Source organism: Monomorium pharaonis, chromosome 7 (genome assembly GCF_013373865.1).
Source record: "Monomorium pharaonis isolate MP-MQ-018 chromosome 7, ASM1337386v2, whole genome shotgun sequence".
NCBI classification, from domain to species: Eukaryota; Metazoa; Arthropoda; class Insecta; order Hymenoptera; family Formicidae; genus Monomorium; species Monomorium pharaonis.
In genome coordinates this window covers 8456362-8483477 of record NC_050473.1, presented here as the reverse complement: position 1 = coordinate 8483477, position 27116 = coordinate 8456362, and the positions used below count along the sequence as shown (strand labels likewise).

Below are 27116 nucleotides of genomic sequence, written 5' to 3'. Positions count from 1 at the left end.
AATGGATAAATAGTTTATCAATTTCAATAGATATTAAATAAATATTAACAAACTATTATCTTTATCATTTTTGTTAATTAATTGTCTGTAAAATGATTAATATTAAATGATGAAGGTAAATAAATAACAATAGTTAATGTTTTTACATTGTCATTCTTTACAATGAAATTACTTTGACTTTACAATGAAATAACATTTATTCATACGTATTATTCTTGTTTTATTGTTTGTATGAAGTTATATTCATTATGTGCGTAAGAAAATAAAAGATCGTATACAGCGTGCCTAGAAGTTATAAAAAACAGCATAATTAAAAAATTTTTCATTTTATTATAAAGCACAATTTTATATTCAAGTGATTTAAAGTATAGTGTTTATTGAATATATAATTACATTAATTGATATTTCTGTATACAATATATACATATATAAAAAATATTTAATTAATATATAATTATATATTTAATTAATCAATGATTATAAACATATATATATTATATCGAAATGTTTGATGGACAAAATACTTTCATGTTTGACATTTGATAATTTTTATTTTAACAAAATACGTTGGTTACTTATTACTATTTAATAATTTATATTCATTTATATATAATAATTCTGTTTTGTCTTAAAAACTATATGTATACATAATTTTTAACCCAAAAATAATTTATATTTTAGAATTAATATTGCACGAAAGTTTTACATGAATTATTTCGAATAATATTTCTTTTCTGAAACCTTGATAAATATTTTATCTTGTACCAAACTCATAAGTTCTTGAATTTTTTGGCAAAACGTTTTCTTATCATCCCCTTTTCTTCTACAACACGCAACATCGTTATTTTTTATACTGTGTGAATCTTGTAACCTTACTGTAACTCAACTCCGGAAACATCATAAAGCAGGTAGAAATTATTTATCCCATAACCGTCACGATGCTCCGTGTTGAATAATATTATTTAACTTTCACGATTTAGTAATTGGAGATGCATTTATGAATATAAAACGCGTGTATCCTCCCACGTCCTCCCAAGAGATAGGAAATTATATAGCTTTTTTTACAGCGAGCAAATTCACAGATTTAAATCCTCATCAAGTGGAAATGGCAAAATTCACGATATTTCACGACTATATTTGTTAATTATGTAAGTTCTACTGATATATTCAAATTTTTAAAATACTGTAGGAAGAAACCAGACATGTATATATGTGTGGCATATTATTTTTATATGTATTATTATAAGCATCTGTGATGTTCTTAAAAAATACGTCTGTATAATATAAATGTAATAATTTAATAAGACTATTCTACATTGTTTCTTTACAGAAGAGCTTTGTATTCATAATATTAAAATCATATATGCATGCATTGACATACTAAAGTTATTAATTTGAAAGTGTTTTATGCTACAATATTGATTCCATCATTAGCTATCAGTACTAAAAACAAACATCAATAATTTCTTCTGTGTATTCCTGGAGAATGAAATGATAATGAAAAACGATATGCACATCCGAAAAATTAGTTACCGTGATCTTAATTTTAACAGCTTATAAGATTCTTCAGTAAATTTTTCTCCTTTAGGGTTTTCTTATACTTCCTGCGCTTCTCTCTTGCTTTCCTTTTTTCTTTTATCGTGGTCTTTCTATCCCATTGGCTTTCTACCTCGCTCCAAAGAACACTGCCAAAGATTCTTTGATAACTTCGCTCGCTTTCTACCTCCGTTGTATTTCGGAATTTATAAAGGAAATCGTATCTGCGATGAAGATCGATAAAATAAACGTTGTTTGTGCTACACTAACAGATTTCAATGCTCCGTAAAATATAGACTGTTATTGTTTGTCATCTATCCTTTTAGTGAAGAGGTTAATTCCAGAGTATCTATTGTGTGTGCGTGTGCGCGCACGTGTGTGTGGTGTGTGTTTTACGTACTATATGGAATATTAGCCACAAAGTACATTTGTAAAATAATTAATCAAAAAGAATTTATTTCTTGATTTAAATAAAAAATAATTCTTGTAGTTTTATATAAAAAAATGTATATAACATAATTATTGTAAAACATAACATAAATGATTGAAATAAATTTATGTTTATTTTTATCAATGTAATGTTAATAATTTTAATTTCAATTTAATTTTATCTCTATTTATTTTATAGAGAAGTAGAAAAAGATAAAAAATAAGTTAAACTGAGATTGAAGTTTATTTATTTTGATTGAAATGGACATTAGTAAAATAAGAGAAAATTATGTTGACATTGTGTTTGAATTATTTCGCTTGGTCCATTGAAAGGTTTACGATGAATGCTATGTCACTAATTGATTGTTACGTGTGTACGTGTTTAGAAGTAAAATTAATTATTTTGCAATGCTCGTCAATTGCAAAATAACGCGAATATTCCCAAAGCGTTCGTAATAATTCTGCTATTGCTGAGAAGAATACAATGTTTAATAATGATGGACGAACCATAAAAGGCATTTGACACATGATACGTTTTTCCAGGAACGAAATTACAAAGGGGGAAAAGAGCATAGCCGTTGACAACGGCAGTGTCTATCGCGTATGCAGACCATTGTATAGAAGTGCAATTAAGCCGATTTATTCACTAGCTTGAAATACAATTTATGATGTTTAGCATGGGGAGGATAACGTCAATTAACGTACTACATGTACAAATTCAGCGAGTTTACTATTTTCTATGATATTGCATGTTACGGAAAGTGCGTTATCAGGTGTTTACCACGCGACTCTTCCCAGTCGCGTTTTCGGTGATTTATCGCTCGACCGTGTGCTGAATGTAAATTACACGTGGACACATCCAGAATGGAATATCGACATTTCGCGGACCTTTATTGTATTTTGGCAAGACACGTTTCGTGATCTTTGTGATTTATACATGCGGGAAGAAATTATGTGGGACGTACAGTATGTGCATAAAATGCATTTCCCAGTGGGATACATATTTGCATACGAATAAGTAAGTTTTATATATTTATAGTAGATGTTATATATCTTTTAACGTTTGTTTCAATTTCTGCATATTGCAAGCAGTTTTCAAAAATGTGATAATTATAAATATCTTTTCGATTAATTGCGACTAACTTTCTCATTACCTGAAAAGACGAAGTATAGCGTGCATGATAATTAATAACTAAATTACTTCTGTCACTTTTCAATGATAATTGGCAATTAAAAATTAAATTACTTGCCATTTTTTGACAATCACAATTTTGTATTATTATTATTGTTTTTATCCTTATATAATTTCAATGTAACTTTAATTAAATTTGTTACGGCATGAAAAGATCTTTCACTGTCGTACAATATCGTAATAATGTATTTTGGAGATTTTCTTAAATTATTCAGATTAAGTGCTTATTACTTAATCTGAATAAATTTCTCACCAATTGCGTGAAATTAATGACAAATTATATATGAAATCTGTATGTCGAGCATCTTAATTTTCTCTTACTCTCTTTCTTTCTAAGAATTACACTAATATTTTTTGAGAATTGCACGTATCAAATTTACATGCTAAATATAATTCTAATAATATACGAATATCTATAGACAATACTTGTGATCAGAAAGGTTTAATAATTCTAGAGTCTAAAAATATTAAAGGAGTCATTATGAATTCGTGAATGTTAGTATGCTTAATAATGCTTCATCGTAAACAATAATTAAGCGCTGTGTTTCAATTAATTCTTTCACTGCCATCACGAAATATTTAACACTTTACAATATATATATATATATATATATAAACGCTTAATATTTTATTTCTTGTAAATTAATTCTTAATAAATAAGATATTATTCCACATTAAATCTGACGTTTATTTAAAGAATAAAATCTTCTATACGTTTGATTTAAATAAAAAGATACTTAATTGCTCTACAAGATTAGTATAACAGCAGTTCAATTAGATTGTTTTCTGTGAACGTCAATTCCGCTAAAAAATACTATGTTCTTTAAAATTTTATCGGCTTTTAGTTGTTCCTACGCATCGGTTTTCGATTGTAGCTACGAGTTAGTGCTTTTCGCAGGAAGGTAGAAAATAATTTGGAGCAAACAATATCCTGCATAGGCCATGTAACAAATTGAATTTCAAATATTACATCTATTTGCCAAATGTCTATTGCAATATGCTTTTACTGTGATACGTGGTAATCATTTGAGCACTTGACGAGGACAGCTTGTAGGCCGAAACAAACAAGCAGGAAACGGATGCATCTCCAAATCCCTTTTTAACCGGTTTCATGAAAACGATAACGTTGGCGTTACAAAAAGATAGAAACGAGAGTAGTTGACTTTGGTGATGTAAATAAATATTTAATTATTTTTAATTATAATTATTTTAATATTATTTTAATTATTTTAATATTACTAATTTATATTTGTATATCCGTTATTAATAAATTTGTTTAATATATTAGTTGCCTTATAAGGTACGAGTTTAGATAATGTATTTTTTTACGTGTCTAATGTTTTTGTTGCTTATTAATTTTTATAAATGTAAATTTTTATAATTTATAAATTGTTAATGTAACATTTATTCGTTTATTTAGTAAATAAAAATTTAGTCAAATTTTCTAATAATAATGTATCTTAATCTAAACAGTCTAATATAGAAGACTATAAAAATATAGAAATTGAATTACACTGTGCATTTTCTCATGATTTCCTTGGTCAAACAGTTTTGCTCGGAAAGTAGTCTATTAACAATCCAATGTCGACGATTACAATTTGCTGCATTTCCACGGAAGAAATAATTATTCCTTCCAAAGAAGTTCAGTCTGCAAATTGTGCGATTGACAAACTTATCGAGTTTTCGCAACATCTTTAAGGCCACTTCGTAATATTGAAAGACTTTCACGATAATGACTCCGTTATGAAACTAGCCGTAAAACTAGACAAGAGTGATTCATTAAGAAAAACTGAGAGAATGAAAATATGTTAAAGTACTTTACTGATCTTTTAATGAGTGCAAATGAAATATGTCGACGATTAACAAGGATAATGGATTTGAAAAATTAACAAAGTATGGAGTAGTAGAAAACGACCAAGTTTCGATGAAGCCTCGCGGGAATTAATAACGATCGTAATAATGATCAACATCTTGTTGACGATCGTTTCGGAGGCTGTTAAGCACTTTGGCGTGAAATCCGTCCTTGCCTGCGCGGTACCTCACTGTTCTAATATTGCCGTCTGGTTCCTTCACGGTATACTCCCCGAATACGTCCGTGCCTGCAAAACATCGACGTATGAGTTATTTGTTTAGCGTTGCTCTGCGCAAAGCTGGCATATTTGACAATGAGACACAGGTTTATCGTTCCTTTTTTTTACAGAGACGAATTGAGTTTTAGGCGAATATGATGAAGTACACAATCGGGTTTTTATTCTCTTAAAAAATTCACTTATATTCCGTTTTACACGTGATAATATGAGAATCTTATTTTTTTGCGTAAAAGATTTTAATTATTATAATGAAAGAAGAAGTAAATGACTTATACAATACAAGAATTATGTCCGAATAGCTTGTGTTATTAAAAATTGTGTAAATTAATAGAAATACCTACCTTCCTATATTTAGGAAATGTTTTGCTGTGTGTATTTTTTATTTTTGAAAGAAAATTTTAAACAGATTCCTTAAGCAAAGAGAATAATCTAACATTTATACAATTCGCTTGTTGAATGTATTTACACGCAGGCAAATTTAAAATTAATAAATGCAGAAATTAAAAACGTTTTATATAAATAATTCCGCTTATATGATTGATGATTTCATAATATATTTAAATACGAATTCTATTATTTCGTCGCACATGGATTTTACGTGTAGTACAACCGATATTTAAATGTAGAAACATGTTTCTCATCAAATATTAAACAAAGAAAATTATTTAAACGCAATTAATTTATCAAATATAATAATTGATTAACAGCAATTTAATTTAACGTTTTTACATATGTAGGCGTTTAATCTCCACAACCGTGGATTTCTGCTAATGATCCATCATATTTTCTTATAATCTGTCACACACACACACACACGCACGCACACACACATAATAACTGTGTGGTATATTTTAACGTTGTTTTAAACCTAAATTATATTCCCACTTTAAAATATCACGTAAACGAGATTTGTAATTAGCCCTAGTTATTCTAATTAGTTTTGCGTTGGCGAATACCGCGAATTCGCAATTGCTCAGAGACCCTTCTATCAATAGCAGCTATCTAAGCTTTATATGGTTATAAAGTTTTCAGCCGGTGCGCGCGCGTCTGCCTTTGAAGGCGAGAATACTGAGGCATGGTTTTTTAGCAGCACTTTTATCGTTCCTAACTTTTCTCTCGGCGCGTTGCTACGAAATCTCTCGCTCCAGTTAAAACTAGACGACGCTCGATGATCTCGTTTTATATAGAGAAAGTCGTGCCTTGAGAAAATACCATTACGAAATTATTAAAAACCGGCTGATTAAAAACAATATCTGCTTCAGTATTATGAACATTTTTGTTTCATGTTGATAGAATCCTCCTAAAGTAACGTGTTCGAATTGCAATTATTCCGTACAACAAACTGATAATAAAATGGAAACTCATATTTTATGTATGTATATTAATGTTTATAAATAATTATATCTTACATAAGTTAGGTTAAAAAATTAGAAAATAATTCTTTTTGTACACCAGCATAGATTTTATTTAGAATAGACATGTTACGAGAAGTAATAGAGGAAAGTTGCAAATACTAACCATAAGTCTCTTAAAATGACATCTTATTTCTCGGAAATTAAACACTGCATTTTATAATGGTTGATAAAAACTTGTGATTTGCTTTAGATAATTAAAGAAGTAAAACCTATAATTTATATTTATAAGTTCTAAAAGTAAATTCGTTGAATATATAAATATTCTTATAATTTTCTTTTGCAAATTACGTAGTTTTACTACAAAACTGAAAAGAATTTTGTTAGACCATCAAAGTAATTATATTCAAACTGAATGCCAGAATAATATTAAAATTTTTGTAGCATTTCCTCATGATGCTCAAATGTTTTTCATAATTATTTTACTGGTGTAACAAAGTTATTTTTAAATTTATATTTAACCAAATTTTTAGATACTTGAATAAAATTATTCTTTTCATTTATTTTTTTAAAATTTTATTTTTAATGTTAAAAAAATGTAATTCAAAAACAAAATAATACATCAATATCGGCGACTTTTTTTGTAATCTTTTCTATGTAAAGCACATGACATTGAAATTAGGAAGGCGACAACGCGCGCATTAAAGTTCTCTTAGTCTTTTAAAATTATTTTTAACGTGCATAAAACGGCATCGATAAAATATTCTTAACATCTGCCAATTGTTCGTCCGATGAACGACAAAGACGTAAGTCAAATCAATAGAATTATCAGGCTCGCGGTTTTCCATTACGTATTCCAAGAGCAACATTACAAAATTGCTCAAGCAAAGGTCACGTTGCCACTTTTATTCGCACAATCAGTCTGTCCTACGTTCACCTCGGTACATTTGTCAGCTTTTTCTCCCTCGTCGGAGAGCTTGCCATCGCGATTCTGCGTACGTAAGTAGGTTATTCTTATTCTCCCTATTCTTTGCGGGTATGTACGAGATGACAAGTAGGATCTCCTCCTAAAGCAGAGGAGATTAATCTCCATTCAAACTACGCAAACCTACCGTCTCTGTGCTCCTTTTGGCCGTGATAATCGCCCGTATGGTGGTCTTCGACCCCGTACGAAAAAGCATAATGGGGATGAGCGACGTAGTCTTCATGATAGTGGCCGTCGTCGTCATCCCATGTGACTTCGTGCTCGTTGCCTGTCACTGGACCGTGGAAATGTTGGAAAGAGTGCGCGTGACCTTCCGGGTTTGCATCGATCAGAAGCAAGATCGAAAGCACCAATACGAATAGAACCAACTGACGAGAAATATGTTGCTCTTGTTAACGAAATTATTCTCGTCGATTAAACACTATGAGATGTGTATTACAATTTAGAAAACAAAATATTAAAAATAAATTAGGATCACAAAGAAGAGTGTAGAGACGAAAAAAGAACACGGTAACTTAAATAGAACTCTTAGAGAGATAAGGACTATAGAACAAAGATTTATTTGCGGAAATATGACAGGTTGTGATATTGGCTGACATAGAAGATAGGAAAGCCAGGGTTATGTTAGGTTGAATGGACAAGAGAAGACTGCTAAGTAAAGAATCCATAACTCTGACAAAATAAAATAGTAAGAGTTAGATAAATTGTTGAGAGAAAAAAGAAAAAAAAAGAACTAAATAAGAAAAATATTAAAAATATAAAAATTTGAAATTACTTTTAAATAAAAAATTTGAATACATGTATAATGTGAGACGTATTATATTTGTCAGTATTTAGATTGAAAATATTTAATAATTAAGATATGAATAAAAATTAAAATACACTGCTTATATTAAGCGGTAAAGCTATTATTAAAATATTCACTTACAATTCCATGTTTTACTTTGAGAACGATTTTATTATTCATATTTTAAACACACACACACACATATATATATGTATGTATATATAATAATTTGAAAATACAAATAAAAAATTTTATTCCTTGGTACATGACAGTTCTTGCATTAGGTGGCATTTTTCTACATTTTTTTACAAGCTCTTGCTTTAATTGTTTATTTAACTATACATAACTCCGTATTTGAAACATGCAATTAAAATTTTCCAAGTTTAGGAAAAATCAATCCAATACTTGTCAAAGAACTTTTTAATTGGGAAACGGAATTTCTCATAGCGTTTTACGCAACATATAATGAGAATGAAACGATAGATTTGCCGGTTCTACTCTTGACCGCAGGAATCAATCAAATCCCGCTTTCTATTGAAACGGCGTGATCAAAATGCGCTGACACATGCAGCTTTAATGACTTTCTCCGAGGAAGCGCCAAAGTTGGCGAACGGTCTGAGGGTGACACGTGAGATGGTCGCGCGATATGCACTCACTCCGGAAGTCATGATGCTCAATTACTGTCGCAGAATTGTGTCCCCCTTCGCGCAAACGCCCCTTGATTGATCCGTGCGATCGACCCGCGATCGTCCCAAAAACTGCGCGATTCGCCCGGTGCCATTGTCCCTTTTATAGAGATCCGCATTTCAGGGGTTCTCCTCTTTGCTTAATTCTTCTTTGGATCTGTGCCCGGGAGCTCGGTTAAGCGCTCCCGCGGACGTTGCAAAACACAATTATTCAACCGGCCCGGCCGGCGCAAAAAGCGCCGCGGTGCTCGCTCAAGCGCACGCCGGCCAATCCCGGACTAATGGAGCTCCCGCTCGTTGCGGAAGAGGAGCGCGAAAAAATGGATCGCCGGACCCGTTCGTCGTTTCTTTCGCCCGCCGCGACACGCGCGTATCGATCAGGATGCCCGCGCGCGATCGATGGCATCGAACGCGCCCGTCACGCGCGACAACGCTCACGTCACCATGTTGGATATTTTGTACCGGCGCGCGGCGGCGAAAAACCGCTCCCCACGGTCCATTTCTCTTAATGCGAGTCCTTCCTTACGCAAGTTCCCGTTTGATTATAACCCGGGGATCGAGTCGACACGGACGATATTAGTGACGGTGAGAACGGGCGGGACAAAGAAATCGCATTAGATATTGCTTTCGCATCGCCGAGTAATTGGAAATGTCCATTGTTTGCACTTTGACAGGACGAACTGCTGTTCGCGATCCCGTACAGAGAGACATTAATAATTGAAACATTTCAACCCGGATTGTATTACGCGAACATTCTTTAATGACATTTCAGGCAAATGCTCTGGTAAAATTATTCCAAATGGAAATAAAATCAATTTGCATACGTGGACGAAATCCATTGTTCGGTGTAAGTGACTTTGACCACATTTTTACATCTCGTCCAAGTTTATCGAGTATATTAAATATTTTCCGCTAATTTTAATATGTAAAAATATCCAGTTGCGATTTGGCGAACTGGTCTACTTGAATTTCATGAAACCTGCTCGATATTTGAGTAATTAAACCGGACGATCTTCCCCGCGCCCAGCATCGGAAAATTTCAGCGTGATATTTTACGTCAAGGCAGATGAAATAGCGATGTGTTGAAAAAAATTTGCGGAACACTTGATATTACTGGGTGATCACGCGTATTAACATGAAAGAAATAAAAACGAAAGACTCCGCTCGCTTTCTTGTTTACAGAAAGGGGTAGCACGCGAATAGGACGAAAGGGTGAGTAAAACGCGAGAGAAACGAGAGAAAAGGAGGGGCAGTGAAGGGGAAGGGGGAGAGGGAGGAGGGGGATTGGTACCGGTGCAGGGACAACGAGAGGACAGATTCTGGCACACAATGTGCTGGAGCGGCGGAAGTGCTCGAAGAGGCGCTCAGGTTTTGAGTTATGACACTTTTTGAGTCGAGGAGTCGCATTGTGAATGGCGCATCCGGGTCCGGCGTAATATCCTACCTCGATCTCAGAGCCGGGTGGTGATAAATCTGCCTTAAATAAGATTTGCCGGCGACACTCCGGCGAAATAAAAGGAACGGAGGCGGACGGTGGCGGTGGCGGCGACGGCAGGCGGGCTGTAGGATGCCAGCTTGTTACCTCTTCGACTTTTAACCCCCGTTGATGCACCTCGCTCGCCGGTTCATGCCGGAGTTAATGAGTAGCCTGGAGTCTTCGTCTTCATCCTAATTGCGAGCGCGCTACTACGACGGCAGCGGCAACAGTAGTTTCTTCGCCCCTCAATTTCTCGTCTACCGTGATGACTCTTGCCGTATGAAGGAAATGACGAAGTGCGCCGTCGAGACCCCTTTTTACGAGCCTTCGCACTCGGAGTTTATTCGCTTCCGTCGAATAAATTATACAAATGAACGATAATGCAAACGGCGCCAAAAACGTTGTCGCAGTAAAGTGCAATTGTAACAAGGTTGTATTTTAAGCTATACATATACTATATATATATTTTTTTAATTCTCGAAATTTTACTAATGGCTGATAATATTTGTTTTTTTTTTTTGTATAAATATTTAAAATTATATAATGTCCATATTATAAACCATACAAACTGTTGCTGTGAATAAACATTTATTAACATTATTTACCATTATTACCACAAACGTTAAATAATGCTGTTAACATCGTATTTTATAAATTGTAACTTTATATTTTGATTATTAATCCTGTACTTGAATAACGTTGTATAGGTAATGTGCAAATTGTTGTTAATTTATTATTTTTGTTATTATTGTCACATACACGTACTGCGTTATAAAATAAATCCATTATCATATTAATCTTAATATTGGATGTTATATATATTCCGATTACAAATATATATGGCATTCATACAATGTTCCACTTTTCATTACATTTATTTTGTGTTGACAATTTTTATTGGGAAGAATGTCCAGGAAAATTGTTTTAAAGCTAGTTTACTTGACTAAAAAATACAATTTCTGTCATCAAGTTTTGTTCACAAGAAGTCTCTTATATATTTTATAGCTAATTATTTTACCAAAGTAGTGTAGATCGTTTTCCTTGCAAAGCTTTTTGTCTAAATTAATTTTAGATAAATTAAAGAGATTTAAAAAAATAATATGGTAAGAGAACTGGCGCGCGCACATTTTGTACAGGAGTTTATTATTTCCTTTTAGTCTATTCAGTAAGAATGTGTTACAGTAAATTAATTAAGCGTTCATTTCGAAGTAATTAATGCTCGTCGAGTGAAGAAATTCACAGCTCTACCTGGCGCCTAAAACGGGGAGTTATCATATCATGAGAGTACCCGAATAAATGCTGCAGAAACGAAAACGACGACAGCTCCGCGATTGCAAATTATGTATATAGTTTCTCGAGTTTTATAGTCTCTTGGAATTATGAAGTTGCATTGTGAAAGTGACGGCAATAAATCAGGCTCAAGATTAAATTGTAGGAAATATGATTTGTTGCTGACGTAAAATAGCGGGGAAACGCTAAAGGGAAATTCCAGTAGTTTACGTCTGAATTTATGTTGACGTATGTGCTTTTTCCACGATAATACGCATTAATTATTTACTCGACGTGTGCATAATTTTTTATTTGCTCCAACGTCGCGGAGGGATTAGAATTGCACAAATGTCATTTCAGTTTTAATAGTTCCTAACCATTTGTTCTTTTTTCATTATCTAATATGACTTAAAAATTCTTTTTCTTTAGCTATTTTGTCAAATTTTTAGAGGCGAGAGAAAACGACACATTTTTACTTGATAGTGAATATTTAATTATTTAGGAAGTAATAATTATAATTCACTGCATTGCTGCTAATTTATTGTCATAGGAAACGGGATTAAACGCTAACGACGATGAATGTTATGTTCGATGCAAGGTGTATAAACGGTGTAATTCGACAATACCATGACAACCACACGATTAGTAAAGTCTCGTCTACCACCGGTCGCGATAATTGTCATTTCATTTTGCGGACAATTATTGGCGTATCTTCGGTGCGGACACGTCAGCCGCACTCACGTGTGCAATCCCCAGACAAATTTTGTAATTTCATCGCGCACTCTGCGTGCGTGCGCGCGCGCGCGCGCGCGTCGCGCATCACACGGGCCATCGAGACCACTCTATGAAATGCAATCCGTGTTTCCGTCTACATCCTGCGGGACAGGCTCTCACGACACGAGACAGTTCACGCGTGGAAACGGGACAAATTGGCTGGCGCGTACATTAGGCGATAAATCACCATATTTCATTTTATTTTGCCCGTTTCTCCCAACGGGAAAATCTGTGGACCCATGCGCCCGCAATTTCCGGCTGTCGCCTCGCCTTCTCGTTTGCTTTCACCTAACAGCAAGTCCGCATTGCATATTACACAATAACCCATTCGCTTAACAAACTATCTCTTTACGGGTTTACGGAGGTACTCGATTTTATAATATAAATCAAATATAAATCATCCGCTCTGTAATTGACAATATTATTAATTACTGGTGTTTGTTTTGCTCGTTCGTGAAATTTAACTAGATTAGCATTCATTTTAATAACATGATTCAACAACTACATAATAATAATAAATTAATAAATTTTACACACATTTATTAGGACGTTTTTGAACGAGCTGCGTTATTAATGCCTCTTGAAATGCATGTAAAACTCCTCACAATTATTTTAATAATTATGATGCATATTAAATGTTTAAAAAAATACTTCAATTAGGAAGTGCTAATACGTTTTAACTAGCTAATTTTTATAAATAGCATTTTTATAAACCGAATTTATTTGCGTTGATGTACGGTAAATAATGCGATTTTATCAGACATTTTAGATTAATTATCATGTATTATGATGGATGTTAAACATTTTAGAAAATATTTGATTATATAAAGTACGAATATTCTCAACTATCTAATTTTTATAAATAAAATTTCACATGCATGTCTGGTGAATTTGCGTTAATGCTGGGCGCGAATTCATCCGATACTTTAAACTAATTACGACGCATATCAAATGTTTTACAAAATGCTTTGACGACAGAAAGTACTAACATATTTTAACCAAATGTTTTTTTAAATTACATTTTCATAAATCGGATTTTCATGCGCGTGTCTGATGAATTCGCGGCGATGTTGGATGGGTGGTGTGCGCGGGGCCGTAAAAAAAAAGAACTACTCCCCGGGAGTAAATCCCGGAGATCAACGTTACGCTCGTCGTCCGCATAACGCAACACCGAGATGCCTCCTTTTATCCGCGGTCGCGCACGCGCCAAGACATCGTATAACTATTCCGCGCATTGTAACTACGGTCGAGTGTCTCCGGGATAAATTCCAAGGAAATTGTTCCGCCCAGAGAAAGACGAATAGTTCTGTTTGTCCACGAATTTCGAGCCGTTCTCCTCGCCAGCAGTCCCTCACCCCTCCCCCCTCTCTCTCTCTCTCTCTCTCTCTTTCTCTCTCTCTTTGCTGCTTCTTCCGGTTTATGGATCAGAATCTTGCCTCAACATCGGCCATAAGACGGCGTAACGCGATGCGACGCGGCCCGGGATACCCCCTTGACCCTTATTCTCGCAGCCCGGAATCCTAAAACAACTGAAGCATCCTCGTGCGCCGCAGAGCTGCCGGCGAATATTCGCTCAAAAGTTTTCGCGTAATTGCGCGGAGATAGAAGTGCTCCGGGACTCCGAACGAGAGCGAATCGCAAAGGGGGAGGGCGGCGCGCGGGGGAGAAGAGAAGAAAAAAAGAGTGCGCCGCGACCTGTACGCGGGTGCGGGTGCGGATGCTTGGAAACGCGAAATTCGATGGAAATGCCATGGAAAGACGCCGTCAGCCTCGTCAGAGGTGAATAACCCCCCCTTCGCGCGCGAATCAAAAGCTTCGCGCAAATTGCCTGCGTGTTTCGTAACTAGAATGTTTGCATATTTTGCGACGGCTCTCGCTGCTCGCCGCGTTAACGAAAGCTGCGGGCGTGGTGCATTACCATGAGAAAGGTCAGCGAAATTCTTCCCCTCTTTTAATCTTCATAGAAATTTTATGCGCGCAAATGAATCGCAAATGAATTGTCTAATTGCCTGTATTATCAAATTAAAATCTCTTAAGGCTCGTCGTCATTCGCCTATTCGGCCAGTCGAGGAGTGTCAATTATAGGTTTCACCTGAAAATTTGCGTTTCAGCTTGAGTAAAGGGGAAAGATTTGAGTTCCGCGTGAGAACGGAATCTCGAAGGTAGGGACTCGACGAAGATTTCCGTGTAAGCGCGCACACCTCCCGGTGTGCCGTTTCCCTCGGAAAGTTTGCCACGCCGAGTAGACCGCAACACGGCCACACAAGTGTCTGCAGCGAGACGCCTTCGCTAATGACCAGGGGCATTTTCCGGGACATTGCTAATTTTCCAAGTGTCTCGATTACGGCCTGATGGCACGGCCGGGGTCACGCCGGGCCCGTCTCGGGTTAATTGGTTTTCACGGCGGCGCTAAAGTTAATGTAGGTTTAGGGGGATACCCGTCGCGGGATTATACCCGTCCGTTGTAAACAGCATTCTCAGTGCGGTTCGACGGCGAAGCGCTAATACCCCGATAGCGAGGACGAACGAGAGACATTGACGTCTCCCGGCTCCTATCCGAATGTCTGAGCGAGACGAGCGGCAGCCGTTATCCCGATTCACATCGGCCCGCCCTAATTGCGGCTCGTTTGCCGCTCGCGTTATCTCTCCCGCCTCTGTGTTTCTTATATTAATTACTTTCGAAAGAGTAACGCGCATAGGGGGTGGGGCATACGGTGGCAAGTGCATGATTGATCGACAAACTGCAAGGTGCCACTGCAAGCATTCCCGGAGCAAAATTTGCATTTTCTTTTGTCAGCCAGCGCGGATTGAATTTATGATTTACTTACGTGCAGTAGATAAGAGCGTCGTAATTGTTTTAATTTACACTTTGCGACTTTATTTATTACTTGCGCTTTTAACGCCATCGCGACCTCGCGAGCTTGAATACATCAGTAAGGAATGGAATAAGAATCAAGGCATGCAAATGCAGCACATTCGGGGGACAAGCCGAGAAATTTATTATGCTTTGTAATCTAATCTTTTTTAAGATATGAAAAAATATATAAGAGGAGAGTTGCTGAACGTATCTTATTAATATTTTATATTTTTATTTGTAATATAAACAATATTAAATGACGAAAGTATGAAATAAATGAGAAATGGTAATATAGACAAAAATTTACATCTTGTTTTTGTGCGTGCTAACAATACTTAAAAAAAAAAAAAATTTTTAAAAATCAGGTACAACTGGTATTCATTTTTGATCAATTTTTAGCTGATAATGTAATCACATGCAATTTTATACTGAATTTTTATGATTTTGTAAAAAAACGTTTATTGTAGAATATTTTATATTCATTGTAATATACGTATTTGCAATTATAATATAAACATTAAATCGATTTTGTTAAATAAAACTTAAGTATGCATTTGGGGAGCAACTCTTTTTCTCTCTCTTTCTCTCTCTTTATCCTATTTTTTATATAAATTTATTTCTGAAAGTATTTTGTATAAAAAAATTCCACAATAACCGAAAAATTGAATGATTTACGAGATATTTTGTATTCTGACATATTTTGACACAAAATATGAAATGTCTGCAACATATGTGCATGTATGCTTAAATTAAACGTGCAGAGCTTAATAAATTTCTTTACCACTACTCCGTCTCATGGTTTTGGTTTGGAGCACCTAGGAGATTCACGCATTTAATTTTTTTTCCTATTTTGTAGAAAGCTTTCTACTTTCTTAGCGCTTGACTATTCGACAATTCCATTTTAATGAGTAACGAAACCGCGGGTACCAATGCCACATCATCCCGTCCGTTTTATGCGCCAATAATTTTCCACCGGCGCCTTTAATCCCGCCCAGCCCGAGTAGTAAATTAAACATTGTAAATCCATTCCGCTGCCGTAATTCGCTGAATCTCGAAATCCGGCGGGACGAGGGAGAAATCCCTGCGACGCCGCTGTAATAACTGTCAGGATTTCTCAGGCATTATACAACCGTGCCGGAATAATGAATGACGAAGTTCCCATTGGATCGTCCGCGATGCAACGTCCCCCGGTACAGTTACGTATCACTTGTAAGGCACAACATGATGTACGCTCCTCTCGACGAATGGTAAAAAAAAAAACCCCCAACAAGATACGTATGCTTAAATATCCGCGATTCAAGGTAATCATATATTCATCTATGAGAATTTCTACTCTTGACCGCAGTTAGCAAAATTACACCCTGCATATACGTATGCGCGTCCACATTCAAGATTCGTGCCGCAAGTTCCGTGCGTTTGGAGATCGGTTACACGAGGGAGCAATTAGGATTCCTTTTAAACAAGTAGCTGCAAGAATGAAACTAATTTCCCTCTGACTTCTACGTACGCCGTACATTCCAGGAGCGCTCGTATTCCACTGTTCGCCGATCTCTCCGTTTGGTAAATTACGCGAGATGAACGAATTTAGTGCCGGTAGTGAGTGATTAAAGCGGGAGGAAGTTCCGGCTAATTCGTCGACAAACATATTTATTAAGGAAAAAGAATCTTTTACTCTTTATTATGCTCTATTGGGCTTGTATACATTTTTGCATTAAGATTATAAATAATAGAAATCAAAACAAAGATTTAAAATATTATAACTATTTATTAAATTCCTTATACACGAAAATGATCTGCACTGTCAACGTGAAAGCTGTTATCAATAAGAATAGGAAATAAGTGCATCATTCTTTACACTTTTATACCTTAAATTATATATTTAATAAATAAATTTATAAAATTATATATTCAATAAAAAATAGAAAAATAGTAAGAGTAAAATGATATAACTAAAGTGATATAAATAATCAATTTACTCTCTCTCTCTTATTCTCTCTCTCTTATTCTCTCTCTCTCTGTCTCTCTCTTCCCTTCTCTCGTTTTTTATGCAGGAGTCGTAGATATTTGCCGTTTTAAAAAATAATTCACGATTCACATAAGTTCGGGAAACTTTAGAATAATCAGTTTTAACATATAATAGAAATCCAATCACAATCTCGATAATACGTTGATTTGTCAACAAGAAGTATAACTACTTAAATGATTGATCTGTTTCAATATGTTTAATCCCGTAGTGCTTCACGTTGGCGAACACAATCATACCGATCGGCAGAACGCATTGTTTCGAACGAAGAAATGTTTATCGAGTTTCGCGTTGCTGTAATTAATCGCGGGGCAATATCAGTCTCACTCGGCATACGTACATACGTCGGTACGAATCGATCGGAACCCGCGTGGGCGAATTACTCCTGAGGTCCACGTCTCCGCAACGCGTAATTGGTTTACGCTCGCAAAATCGCAAACATCCCGGTACCCGCGCGCCGCGCGGCCCAAGCAAACCTCCGGGGCTTTTTGCCCTTGGAGGAATTCGCCCAGCCGAAAGAGGGAGCGCTCGCGCAGGATGTAATTTCATGACGGCTCTCTCTAGGGACCGAATCGTAATTGCGCTTTAATTAACCGCGCGTAATTTAAAGACGTTGTAATAGTTACGCGTACCGAGCAGAGATGTAATACGCGGTCTCTCCTCCGCCAGTCGCGGCGTGAGAGCATTACTATTACCTTGCTTAACATCAGTCCTTCAAGAAAAAGAAACAACGGGAACTTAAGCCTCTCCTTTCGTCTCTCTGTTTGTAGAAATGCTGTTTCGCACAAAAGATAGATTCATTAAAAGAACCGTGTAAAGAGATTTGAATAGGTAGAATTTAAAAAATTAAGAGGCACATACTTATAAATTTTCGAGCGAAGGTTTTGTCACTTTGTACCGGGTTTTATATGATTCTTCTAAGTTGTAATTGGATAAGTGTTCTATATAAGTTGTGCTAAGTCAAGTATAAGTCTTCTCAGCTGCATCGTTGATAAGTGTGCTATCGCGATGCTCGAGCAGACGTTATTGAGAGTCGAGCTGGTATCCAATCATCAACCCAACGTCCTCAGGGTAATTCGAACTATCTAGCCAGCCGAGCTGTTAACCACCTGGCCGTATGCGTCCACCTTTGTCGGTCGACAGTGGTAGGCGATAGAGGCGGTCGGAGGTACCCGGAGGCCAGGGCCGGCGTCGTCGCCGACCTGCAGGGAGCCCGCCAATTCATATGCAAATGCGAGAGCTCCCGCGGCCTGCCGGCATTGTTCGCTCACCGGAGTTTCAGTGTCCCCGGACTTGACTTACTACGCGAATTTCCGGAAAACTCTAACGGAGGTACCCGTGTAATTGATACTCACCCTCTCGCTGCCGGCGAGCCGGTCAGTGAGTTCCTCGTGGGTCCTCCTACTTCCTTCTCTGCCCCTCGGTTTAACTGTGACAGGAAGATTCGAAGAAAGGGGGAAGAAAGGAAAAAAGAATAGGAGAACAATAAGATAGAGAATGAGCGATATATTATTATTGACTTTGTCTCTTTACAATTAAAAGCTTTACCATTTTCATATGTAATGGCAAAATATAATTCATTTCGTCATATAAATTTTAAATTAAATTTTATCTGTGGTTGAGTATAATGTGAATATTAATCGTATTATACATCAGATAATTTGTATTTAGTTTATAACCTGTACAGAAAGTCTTTGCTATTTTCTATACATAATTTTACTATAAAACTATCAACAATTGAGAGAATTTTTTTTCTTTCATATTTTAGAATTTATTTTGAATATTTTATTACTGGATTAATAATACTGGATTACAAAAACGCGTTGAATAAAGAATTATTACATTTATATTAATATTTCTTCTATAAATTAGTATATTTATTGTTTTAAATTTTATTATATTATATATATTAAAAAAGTTAATATAAAAAATATTTATTTAATATTTTATTTATTAAAATGTTATTGAAAGAAAATAGATAAATAAATTATAATAAAATATCTCGTATATAAAATTATTAGTCGTAACGTCAACCTTATTGGCTACAAGAATTAAATAATTTCAATAATTAATCTTTTTGAAAGAAATATCTGGACTCCCTTTCTCTATCGAAAAGTAAATTCTCGCATCTCGCATGTTCTCATTACTGTCGCTTCGGAAAAAAAAAAACTAAGAAGACCTAGTGAAGAGCATGATGGAGGAAGAACGCGTACGATCGCCTTTGTCGTCCCGGCACGGCCATTGTCGCCCCTTTGCATCGTTTAATGGTTCTCCGGGTTCCTTTGAGCAAGCTCGGTCGTCGCTTTGCGACGATCGGATGCAGCGGAAAGGACGGAAAAAAACGCCCAAGGGGACGGTGGTTTGTCGATCCGGAACGACGACGTCGACGACGACGACGACGACGCCGCGCCGCGCCGGCGTGTATCGATTAAGGTCGGCGCTTTTCGCGAGGATGCCGGTACACGATGTTTACTGCACTTTAAAGTTAAAGCGTAAACTTTAATGACGCTTATGAACTCTGATGAAATTACCCCGCGAATTTCAACAGCAGCTTTTAGTAAGCATATTTTATTTTGCCGGCGTCCAAGTGGTACTTGCAAGATACTTTTGAGAATTTTGTCGTACGTTTAACGTAGCGAGGGGAAGAGTTGTTTTGCGAAGGTTTGGTTACAGCTTAATGAAAACGGAAGTGCCAAGCTGGCATAGAATTTTCTATAGTACCTATATTTCTCTTCTTTTATTTGTGTAATGAAAGCTTCCTTAATGCATCTTAATTATATTTGTATCAACATCCGGAGACAAGAAATATAATGCAATACTGGTACAGAAAAATTTATAATACAAAGGCAAGAGGGTCGCGAATTATCTTTTTCAGGAACGAATAAAGCAGAGAGATCTCAAAGTTAAGTTTCTTAGCATTGGCTTTACCGGATTAGCTTTCTGAGACCTTACTTTCTCTCCGTACACTTATAAGGTTTAAGCCTTTTATTACGTAGTAAAGCCCGACATGCTTAAATTTTCAGCATATAGTTAGAGAGTGCTTTACGGTACGTTATATCAATGTAACTCACTCATTAATGTAAGACACGCGCGCGCGCGCGTTACAATCTTTATCTAGCTAGATTATTAAAAGTGATTTTCTTATATTTTTCTTATTTTTAACTTTTATCAACGTTTACTTGTAAATGAATAATTAATTTTTTAATCACGATATTACATTTCTCTCTCCTCTAGGTATATGCATTACGTACATATTATTTATATATCACTTTATTATATGAACTTACTTGAATTTACATGAATTTTTATAAGAAAATAAACACGCATTTTATGTGTAATAAATGAATATAAAATACACATACATATTTATATACATATAATTATTCTTGAATTAATTAATTTTAATTAATAATACGTCTTTTCTTTTTAGTTATCCCTTAATTATTTAATACACAATTCAAGCATTACTATCAACGTTGAATTTAATAAAAATGTCATACCTTCTTCAGTCTATCGAATTATTTTATTAAAATATGCGTATGGAAGCACAAAGTCTGAAATCAAACTGACTCGCTTTCAATCTCAATAGCGCGCGACGACACTCCTAATTACATACTGCCAAGCTTATTTCTCATTCTCCACATTTCCGCCCGCGCTATGATGTCCTGTCGGGTGCGAGATGACGTATACGTAGACGTCAGTATAAATCCTATCTAAAAAAGGAGATGTTAAATCAAATCGAATTTATTGTTGCCGCTTTTCCGAGATGCTGATTGGCTGTCTCGCTATCTCGTTGTTAAGTGCGTTGTGACTTTCTTCACTTCGTGTCATTTCCAGCTGTCAAACTACTTCGTGTCATTTTCAGCTGTCAAACTGTCACTTTTGATAGTTGATTGAAATAATTACAAAAAATCAGGGAAAAAGAAAAAAGAGCCAAATAAAAAATATACGAGAGGAAGAGAGAGAGAGAGAGAGAGAAGTAAAAATCCTTTCTAAAAAAGGGCATGGCATCGATACTCGCATCTCTCGAAGTATTGTTGTCGCTTTTCCGCGATGCCGATTAAACGTGTGTGAAGTTAGCATTTCAAAGTTTAACATCTCATAAAAATACTGCAGAATTACTTGCATCCAGCATAGTTCTACAGTTCTTGATAGGTATCAACAATAGTTCCGTTGAATTATCTATTTTAATTAAAATTTTATAAATGAGATGCTAACTTCCAAAATCACATAATAGCATCTCACCGTATTTTGAATATACGACCACAGAGAAGACTAAATCTATAGAGTCCTATTATTTAGAGACGTTCTATCAATAGTTCTGATGATTAAATTAATGAAAAAATAATTTTTTGTTACAAAACATACGTATATATGCGTGTACGTCTGCGCACGTGGATTTGGTGCAACTGGCATCTCAGATAGACAAAATTAATTAATTTAAAAATTTTAAAAGTATTTTTCAACAACTATCTAGATGGGAAACTTATATTTATAGGTCTAGACATGAGATACTGATTGAATATTGACAGTTCTGTTTTTTTTAACGCAGTTCCCATATAGATACGGACGCGTACAATAGTTTTTAAAAAAGTTATGGTGTTATAATTAATAAGAACATTTTTAAAAAAATTATTTTGCCCGGAAAACTTGAATTTGAAGGCAGGACGTGAAGAGCTAATTGAATATGATCAGATTTATTTATTTTAACGCAGTTTTTATATAGTTCCGGACGCGTCCAATAATTTTCTAAAGAGTTCCAGTGATATAATTAATTAAAACATTTTTTAAACAATTATTTTGCCGAAAAACATGACTTTTGAGGGCTAAAGGTGAGATGCTGTTCAAATATCGACAGTTCTATTTATTTTAACGCAATTCATATATCGTTCCGGACGCATAAAATAAGTTTCTAAAGAGTTCCGGGAATATAATTAATTAAAACATTTTTTTAACAATTATTTTGCCCGAAAAACATGAATTTTTAAGGCTGGACGTAAGGTGCTAATCGAATATCGACAGATATATTTATTTGAACGTAATTCTCATATAGTTTGGGACGCGTACAATATGTATCTATAAAATTCAGGTGATATAATTAATTAGAACATTTTTTAAACAATTATTTTGCCCGAAAAACTTGAATTTTTGGGCTAGACGTGAAATGCAAATCCAATATCGACAATGCTATCTATTTCAACGCAGTTTTCATATAGTTCTGGACGCGTACAATGGTTTTTTAAAGAGTTACGGTGTTATAATTAATTAAAACATTTTTTAAACAATTATTCTGCCCGAAAAACTTGAATTTCTAAAGCTACACGTCAAGTGCTAATCGAATATCGACAGATCTATTTATTTTAACGTAATTCTCATATAGTTCGGGACGCGTACAATATGTTTCTATAAAGTTCAGGTGATATAATTAATTAGAACATTTTTTAAACAATTATTTTTCCCGAAAAACTTGAATTTCTAAGGCTACACGTCAAGTGCTAATCGAATATCGACAGATCTATTTATTTTAACGCAATTCTCATATAGTTCGGGACGCGTACAATATGTTTCTATAAAGTTCAGGTGATATAATTAATTAGAACATTTTTTAAACAATTATTTTTCCCGAAAAACTTGAATTTCTAAGGCTACACGTCAAGTGCTAATCGAATATCGACAGATCTATTTATTTTAACGTAATTCTCATATAGTTCGGGACGCGTACAATATGTTTCTATAAAGTTCAGGTGATATAATTAATTAGAACATTTTTTAAACAATTATTTTTCCCGAAAAACTTGAATTTCTAAGGCTACACGTCAAGTGCTAATGGAATATCGACAGATTAATTTATTTTAACGCAGTTTTCATATAGTTCCGGACGCGTACAATAATTTTGTATAGAGATAAAATGTTATAATTAATAGAAACATTTTTTAAACAATTATTTTTCCCCAAAAACTTGAATTTTGAGGGCTAGACATGTAGTGCTAATCGAATATCGACAGATTAATTTATTTTAACGCAGTTTTCATATAGTTCCGGACGCGTACAATAATTTTGTATAGAGATAAGGTGTTATAATTAATAGAAACATTTTTTTAACAATTATTTTTCCCCAAAAACTTGAATTTCTAAGGCTACACGTCAAGTGCTAATCGAATATCGAGAGATCTATGTATTTTAACGTAATTCTCATATAGTTCGGGACGCGTACAATATGTTTCTATAAAGTTCAGGTGATATAATTAATTAGAACATTTTTTAAACAATTATTTTTCTCGAAAAACTTGAATTTCTAAGGCTACACGTCAAGTGCTAATCGAATATCGACAGATCTATTTATTTTAACGTAATTTTCATATAGTTTGGGACGCGTACAATATGTTTCTATAAAGTTCAGGTGATATAATTAATTAGAACATTTTTTAAACAATTATTTTTCCCGAAAAACTTGAATTTCTAAGGCTACACGTCAAGTGCTAATGGAATATCGACAGATTAATTTATTTTAACGCAGTTTTTATATAGTTCCGGACGCGTACAATAGTTTTCTAAAAAGTTACTGTGTTATAATTAATTAAAACATTTGTTAAACAATTATTTTTCCCAAAAAACTTGAATTTTGAGGGCTAGACGTGTAGTGCTAATCGAATATCGACGAATTAATTTATTTTAACGCAGTTTTCATATAGTTCCGGACGCGTACAATAATTTTCTATAGAGATAAGGTGTTATAATTAATAGCAACATTTTTTAAACAATTATTTTTCCCCAAAAACTTGAATTTCTAAGGCTACACGTCAAGTGCTAATCGAATATCGACAGATCTATTTATTTTAACGCAATTCTCATATAGTTCGGGACGCGTACAATATGTTTCTATAAAGTTCAGGTAATATAATTAATTAGAACATTTTTTAAACAATTATTTTTCCCGAAAAACTTGAATTTCTAAGGCTACACGTCAAGTGCTAATCGAATATCGACAGATCTATTTATTTTAACGTAATTCTCATATAGTTCGGGACGCGTACAATATGTTTCTATAAAGTTCAGGTGATATAATTAATTAGAACATTTTTTAAACAATTATTTTTCCCGAAAAACTTGAATTTCTAAGGCTACACGTCAAGTGCTAATGGAATATCGACAGATTAATTTATTTTAACGCAGTTTTCATATAGTTCCGGACGCGTACAATAATTTTGTATAGAGATAAGGTGTTATAATTAATAGAAACATTTTTTAAACAATTATTTTTCCCCAAAAACTTGAATTTTGAGGGCTAGACGTGTAGTGCTAATCGAATATCGACAGATTAATTTATTTTAACGCAGTTTTCATATAGTTCCGGACGCGTACAATAATTTTGTATAGAGATAAGGTGTTATAATTAATAGAAACATTTTTTAAACAATTATTTTTCCCCAAAAACTTGAATTTTGAGGGCTAGACGTGTAGTGCTAATCGAATATCGACAGATCTATTTATTTTAACGTAATTCTCATATAGTTCGGGACGCGTACAATATGTTTCTATAAAGTTCAGGTGATATAATTAATTAGAACATTTTTTAAACAATTATTTTTCCCGAAAAACTTGAATTTCTAAGGCTACACGTCAAGTGCTAATCGAATATCGACAGATCTATTTATTTTAACGCAATTCTCATATAGTTCGGGACGCGTACAATATGTTTCTATAAAGTTCAGGTGATATAATTAATTAGAACATTTTTTAAACAATTATTTTTCCCGAAAAACTTGAATTTCTAAGGCTACACGTCAAGTGCTAATCGAATATCGACAGATCTATTTATTTTAACGTAATTTTCATATAGTTCGGGACGCGTACAATATGTTTCTATAAAGTTCAGGTGATATAATTAATTAGAACATTTTTTAAACAATTATTTTTCCCGAAAAACTTGAATTTCTAAGGCTACACGTCAAGTGCTAATGGAATATCGACAGATTAATTTATTTTAACGCAGTTTTCATATAGTTCCGGACGCGTACAATAATTTTGTATAGAGATAAGGTGTTATAATTAATAGAAACATTTTTTTAACAATTATTTTTCCCCAAAAACTTGAATTTCTAAGGCTACACGTCAAGTGCTAATCGAATATCGACAGATCTATTTATTTTAACGTAATTCTCATATAGTTCGGGACGCGTACAATATGTTTCTATAAAGTTCAGGTGATATAATTAATTAGAACATTTTTTAAACAATTATTTTTCTCGAAAAACTTGAATTTCTAAGGCTACACGTCAAGTGCTAATCGAATATCGACAGATCTATTTATTTTAACGTAATTCTCATATAGTTCGGGACGCGTACAATATGTTTCTATAAAGTTCAGGTGATATAATTAATTAGAACATTTTTTAAACAATTATTTTTCCCGAAAAACTTGAATTTCTAAGGCTACACGTCAAGTGCTAATGGAATATCGACAGATTAATTTATTTTAACGCAGTTTTCATATAGTTCCGGACGCGTACAATAATTTTGTATAGAGATAAGGTGTTATAATTAATAGAAACATTTTTTTAACAATTATTTTTCCCCAAAAACTTGAATTTTGAGGGCTAGACGTGTAGTGCTAATCGAATATCGACAGATTAATTTATTTTAACGCAGTTTACATATAGTTCCGGACGCGTACAATAGTTTTCTAAAAAGTTATTGTGTTATAATTAATTAAAACATTTGTTAAACAATTATTTTTCCCCAAAAACTTGAATTTTGAGGGCTAGACGTGTAGTGCTAATCGAATATCGACGAATTAATTTATTTTAACGCAGTTTTCATATAGTTCCGGACGCGTACAATAATTTTCTATAGAGATAAGGTGTTATAATTAATAGCAACATTTTTTAAACAATTATTTTTCCCCAAAAACTTGAATTTCTAAGGCTACACGTCAAGTGCTAATCGAATATCGACAGATCTATTTATTTTAACGCAATTCTCATATAGTTCGGGACGCGTACAATATGTTTCTATAAAGTTCAGGTGATATAATTAATTAGAACATTTTTTAAACAATTATTTTTCTCGGAAAACTTGAATTTCTAAGGCTACACGTCAAGTGTTAATCGAATATCGACAGATCTATTTATTTTAACGTAATTCTCATATAGTTCGGGACGCGTACAATATGTTTCTATAAAGTTCAGGTGATATAATTAATTAGAACATTTTTTAAACAATTATTTTTCCCGAAAAACTTGAATTTCTAAGGCTACACGTCAAGTGCTAATCGAATATCGACAGATCTATTTATTTTAACGTAATTCTCATATAGTTCGGGACGCGTACAATATGTTTCTATAAAGTTCAGGTGATATAATTAATTAGAACATTTTTTAAACAATTATTTTTCCCGAAAAACTTGAATTTCTAAGGCTACACGTCAAGTGCTAATCGAATATCGACAGATCTATTTATTTTAACGTAATTCTCATATAGTTCGGGACGCGTACAATATGTTTCTATAAAGTTCAGGTAATATAATTAATTAGAACATTTTTTAAACAATTATTTTTCCCGAAAAACTTGAATTTCTAAGGCTACACGTCAAGTGCTAATGGAATATCGACAGATTAATTTATTTTAACGCAGTTTTCATATAGTTCCGGACGCGTACA

General features: G+C 34.3%; 1 protein-coding gene and 1 non-coding gene across 2 annotated transcripts in view; one reads left to right on the top strand and one right to left on the bottom strand.

Moving 5' to 3' along the window:
* The window catches only part of LOC105838316 (polyprenol reductase), a 102171-nt gene that overhangs the window by 35049 nt on the left and 40006 nt on the right, over positions 1-27116 (top strand). The window lies entirely within an intron of this gene.
* On the bottom strand, positions 4681-10006 carry LOC105838313. Its single transcript, XR_003626887.2, has 3 exons — positions 9043-10006; positions 7712-7966; positions 4681-5256 (listed from the first exon to the last, which is right to left on the bottom strand). It is a non-coding gene; the product is annotated as an uncharacterized LOC105838313 (transcript).